The sequence below is a fragment of the Octodon degus genome, unplaced genomic scaffold (assembly GCF_000260255.1).
Source record: "Octodon degus isolate 3935 unplaced genomic scaffold, OctDeg1.0 scaffold00012, whole genome shotgun sequence".
Classification (NCBI taxonomy): domain Eukaryota; kingdom Metazoa; phylum Chordata; class Mammalia; order Rodentia; family Octodontidae; genus Octodon; species Octodon degus.
Genome location: NW_004524588.1, coordinates 22,468,416 through 22,473,914, shown reverse-complemented (window position 1 = coordinate 22,473,914; position 5,499 = coordinate 22,468,416). Strand labels below are relative to the sequence as shown.

Genomic DNA, 5,499 nt, shown 5'->3' with positions numbered 1-5,499 from the left:
AAAAAAAAAAAAAGAAATAAGTTAGGTACAGTGGACAAGCTGAGCAGCCATAAATAGCAAAATCAGGGGTGTCTTCTTCAACCATTCATCACCGAATTGAAGAAGTAGGTACCCTGAGTTCAGGGGATGAGCAGATCACTTGGCAGAGGCTGAATATGTTACCAGATTTTGGGGTGCTAGAGGCTTTCTCGGGAGGGCATTTCTAAGCTCTTTCTGTCCTGAGCAAAGAATTGGTCAAGACAAGCTCAAAAGGTAGTAAAGTTTTATCAAAGGCAGGAAAAAGAAGTGAATAGGCTCTGCAGAGGAACTGAGACAAGTGAGAACAGAAGCGCGCCATCTAGGGTGAGGGTGGTCGCCATGCAAGGGTGAGTGCAGGGGGCCAAAGCGCGGTGTGGGCTGTCCTTTTCGTATCCCTGCTGCCCAGGCGAAAACCAGGTCCAAGCCATGCTGTGGAAAACTGCTGGGGTTCTTGGGGGAAGTCCGGGTGCAGGGCTTTGGCAGCTGCTCTGTGCTTGTTCTGTGTCCTGGGATTTTGTACTTAACAGATCCCTGATGCCTCCCCAGCCAGCCTCGCCACACCCTCCTTGTAATTTTCTAGCTGAGAGGGGTTTTAAGTGCATCCTTTATCCTAATATTTGGACCTTGACCTTGGGTTCTGACACAGGGCTCTTAATTCCTAATTTTGGGGTGCTAGGAGTCATCTAGTGTGGAAATATTTTGATAGCTTCTTAGATTGTCGCTGGCCACCAAAAGGACCATGCTTCAATTAAAATCTTGGAACTTCCATCTGTACCCTTCATTATCTAGGGACCAAGGAGGCCTAGAGATGCCTGTGTTTCAGAAGCTGCAGTGTGGAGAACTTTGCGGCGAATGAACATGTGCAAGGGCTGGGAGGGTGGCGCATGCCTGCGCACAGGGCTGATAGCTCGCTCGTGTGCCGGAGCATGACGGGCCTTTCCTGGTTATCTCTTCCTTGGTGGTTCATTTTGCCCTTCAGTCTAGCTGCAATAGTGAGTGAACTGTCTTCTTGAGCTCTGTGAGTTATTGTAACACATAGTTGTACCCCAGGAAGGGCTTGTAAGAATCTGATTAAACCAGGCTGAAAGGAAGTGCAGGTGACTTTGGGACACCAGTCCCCATTTTGCAGTTGGCAGCTGATGCCGATGGCCTTCCGTCCTATCTGACTGACCCTTTAATCTGCTGATCTGTGTTTACTCTGGTGTTAGAGTTGAATTGAATCATAGAGCGTCCAGTGGATGGAGAGTTTGTACTGGGAGACATCTCTCATACATCAGTTCCCTTAAGTGTTGGCCGTGAGTGTATAGAAGAAATGGTTTGTTTTCCTTACATCCATTTAAGTGGGTGTATTTTGTTTGCTTTGAAGGAGGAGGGCAGGGTGTGTTGTGAAACCTGATGAGTTGCAGCTCCCTAACAGGCAGGTGACTGTTGCGAAGGCCACACCTGCTTTCCCACAGTGAACAGGTGGGTGGAACCGTAGGTGATGACTGAACGAGGAGAAACTGAGTCTCATAAAATAAGTTTGGGCTTTCCAGTCTAGTCCCAGGTTCACTGCCTAGGAAGCTTCCCCTGGGGTACAAAGATGCCTCAGAAAAGGGTAATGGCATTGATGAATATAGTCACTGCCTCAAGTTTAGGATTTGGGGGCCTCTGTTTTGCTGTCTCACGTATAGTTGCTCTTTCTTTCCTCTCTGAAAAAGTGGTTGTGAGCAGTGACACTTATGTATGCAGGTGTAGCTGTCCATTATAGAAAAAACAGTTTTCTCTTTGTAAGCTCATAAGGAGTAGAAAACTATTTTTAGCATAAAGCACTGTGTTTGACACTTGGGAGGTCTAGTTAAATGTTGAATAATTGAAGTTATGTGAGCAACTTTTTTCTCTCTGCACAAGGCTCCTGCAGGAGCGGGGCAGGGATGGATGCTTTGGTCAAAGAGGACTCGTGGTGCTCCGCTCCAGCCTCACCTTGTGAGTCAGTTGTGTCATTAGGGACAGGAAGCACAGTGTGCATGAGCTGAAGCTGTGTAGACAGACAAAGCGAACATTTTAAAGTAGTGATTTCAAAAATATTTCTAAGTGGTTTACATGAATCTCTGTTACCAAAGCAATCTTCTGGGTGTGATAGAACCTCTTTTCTCAAATACTGGCACAAACATCATGACCGTGGTGCATGTCTGAGTGACCACTTGTGGCTTGGGCCGGTCACGCAGGTACCACTGGCCATTCAGGCAATCAGAATGTGGTCCATAGCTGTTGATGGTTCGAAGCAGGTGAGTAACGGTCTTACAACTGCAGCCCTACAAACTCAGACCAAGATGTGTCTCACCTCAGACCAAAATTAGCCAAAACCATGTACTTGAATTGTAGGTAGGCATAAGCAGCTCTGCTTGCCAGATTTAGGAAGGTCCCTTCACTAGCTCTTCAGGATATTGAATAACTTCCAGGGTGAGATTCTTACTTTAAAACTGACTACAGGATGCTGTTGGACAAGGTTGGTAGATCATATGGTCAATTCTGAAGACAAGGACACCTCAAGGCCACTGGTCAGGAGGCTATGGCTGCAGAGCGCTGTGCTCCTGACATTCATGGAAGGGCCAGGGGCTGCTACTCCTCTCCCAGGGTGACCTTTACCATAGGTATCAATTTCACCACTGAAAACTTCTCTCTGGTCCTTTCTGTGCTACTTAGCCACCCCTAAAGTCTTGAGCCATACTTCATGTACTAATTGTCTAACGTCACAGTGTTGATTCAGTTAGGACACACGTTAGGTTAATTAGCCCCTTGCAAACTATTGAGTTAGATTTCCTTGTTCTGAGACTTTATATTACTCAGTGAACTGTCTCCAAGTCCAGTGTAACTCTTTAGGATGTCAAGTTGAGGACTTAGAATGCACTCCAGCACATGCAGACCAAATATAAAAGCTGTGGTTAAATGCTTTGATTCACTAGTTTAGTTTTTTTTTTTTTTTTTTAAGAACTGGGGCTTGAACTCAGGCCCTTGTGCTTGCCAGGGAAGCGCTTATTCCACTGAGCCATCTCCCCGGCCCCACTAATTCAAATGTTGGGTTTAAAGTAAGATACAAATTCTAGCTGGTTGACATATGTTCAGGCCTCAGTTGCTTTATCAATACAGTGAGGATAAAAGAACTCCACTCATGGTTGTCATGAGAATTAGATAAGATTACTTTAAAAGCCATTAGAAAAACTTTTAGCAGATAGCAAAATATCAATAAATATTAACTTAAAAATTCACAAAGATTTTTTTGTGTGCTTGTGTAACACTGTAGGGTTAAGAGCAGAAAGACTTACATTTTAATTCTGAGTGCATGCATGAGTTGTAAAAGGACTGCTAAATGGAATAACAAAAAATTGACATTAAAATGAAATCCTTTAAGAGATCCTGCTGTATTTGTATATTTAAAATGAACTCACAGATTAGATACATACAGTGGCTTATAAGCAAAGACTATAGGATTATTCTTTAAATGAAAATCATCATTGGATTCCAGGATTTAATGCCATCTGGAGTGCCCTGGAGTTTATTTTCTTATCAAGGATTAATTTACTTTTAAAAATAAGTGCAAGCTATCAAATCACCTTCTCAACTTGATAGTTATTATGTTCTGTGTCTGGTTATCCCCCTAAAGCCTCATGCAGTCAGAGCTTGTGATTAATTCATGGTCCAATGCTGGGATTGTGGGTGTGGGCGCTGCACCCAGGTTGGGGTGGATAATCTGCATCACAGCGGAAAGAGGTCAGAGAGGCTAGCTGGCTGCTACAGCCACTGCCCCTCCCTTTGCTCTTTGCAGTTTGCTGCTGCCATGAGCTGCTGCCCTCTGCCATGTGCCACTCTGCCCTGGAGCCAGCCAAGTATAGGCTGTAACCTCCACTAACAGTGAGCTAAATAAACCTTTCTTCCCTAAACTTTGGTTATCGGGTATTTTGTCTGAGAGAGAAAAGTAACTGAGAGAACAGTCTACCTGAGGCACAGCTGTCAGGTAAAAACATAACATTTTTACAACTTGGCGGTCCCAAGTTTAAACAACAACAAACCCAATGGAAACCATTTCACAGAAAGAAAGAAAAGGAATAATATGAAAAATGCTCAAGAAATACACTAATAAGCATAAATAAGAAGTGTAGGAGGAACATGTAGCTTTGACTTAACTGAGCAAACCATGAGGAGACTGGTCTACTTCGGAAAATGTGCTTCCCGGAAAGTCAGGGATGATTTAGAGTATGAATCTGTGACCTGATTCGTCCGTAATTCCTGAGTGAAACCCTCTCTTGGCCCTATTCCTTTCTCCTTGTAGCACTTACTGAAACAAGTATGAAAATCTTGGGGGTATATCTCAAAAAAATGATAATTCCCCTTTTTGTATCTACTTTAGACTTGGGTTTGTTATGAGAACATTCCTAAAGAAAATTTACCTACAAGTCTGTGGTGTTGCTGAATCAAGTGCCCACTTAATATTTAGAATGCACGCACTGTTCTGGGCTAATGGTACTGTGGGCAGTGCCCACTACAGGGGAGTAGCTGAGCATGAGCTAGTTCTCAAAATCAGGACTAAGGAAGAGAGTCTGAAATCATAGTGCAGACTTAACCAGTACCTTTGTCCTTCTGGATCCATGCTTCCTTCAGGCTCCTCATCACTATAGATGTGCTCTGACCTTGGCCACACTTGCGTGATGTTGTCTTCTGATACTTATGAATCACTCAAGATTGGGCTTCCAGGAAAAATGAGGTGTCTTGGGAGTGTGACTGCAGAAGTAAATGAACCGCAGTTCAGGTGGGCCATCATGTGCATCTTCTGGAGCGTGCTCTTCTCCAATTTGACTTAAATCCCAAGCATTCAGTCTGCAATCAGAAACCAGAAGAGTCTCATCATGAGGTGACTACTGAGCGTGGAATAGTTCATCTCTATGTGATTTAAGGGAATGCAATTTAAGTTTCAGATTTCTTAGATACTGCAATTTAAGTTTCAGATTTTTTAGATCCTACAAAGCCCCAGTCTTACCGGCTGATACTGTGGCAAGAGTGAATTCAAGAAAAGCAGCTTACCTCTGCAGGGTGAGCAGCATCAGAGTGGCATGGTTTGCATGTGTTGTTGGATCAAGTGTCCCCAGTCATAAATTTTCTGGTCACTGGCAGCTGACTCCAGAGTGTTGCATGGAGTAGATGCCAGGCGACACCTCCTCCTGCTGTGTCCCCTGTAAAGATGCTCTTTGCACCCCCACTTTTTCTCCTTTGGAGCAGTGCTGTTGTCCCCTAAGCAGACGCTGTGGTGGTCTGAAGCCCTAAGTGAGGTTTGGGTTCCAAGAGAGCCTGGAGCCTTTCTTCTGCCATCTGAGAAGATTCATGGAGCAAGAACGTTTCTGGTGGAGTCTTTTTTTTTTTTTTTCTTTTCAAAGTTTTATTGATAAACATATAGCAATGAGACAGTTTCAAATCAAATCGAAAGTACAGTTTCAACAAATAATACAC

At 44.0% G+C, this 5,499-nt stretch overlaps 1 pseudogene; it reads right to left on the bottom strand.

Annotated features, from left to right (window-relative positions):
• Positions 1 to 5,499, bottom strand: part of LOC101589342 — a 109,895-nt pseudogene that overhangs the window by 99,432 nt on the left and 4,964 nt on the right.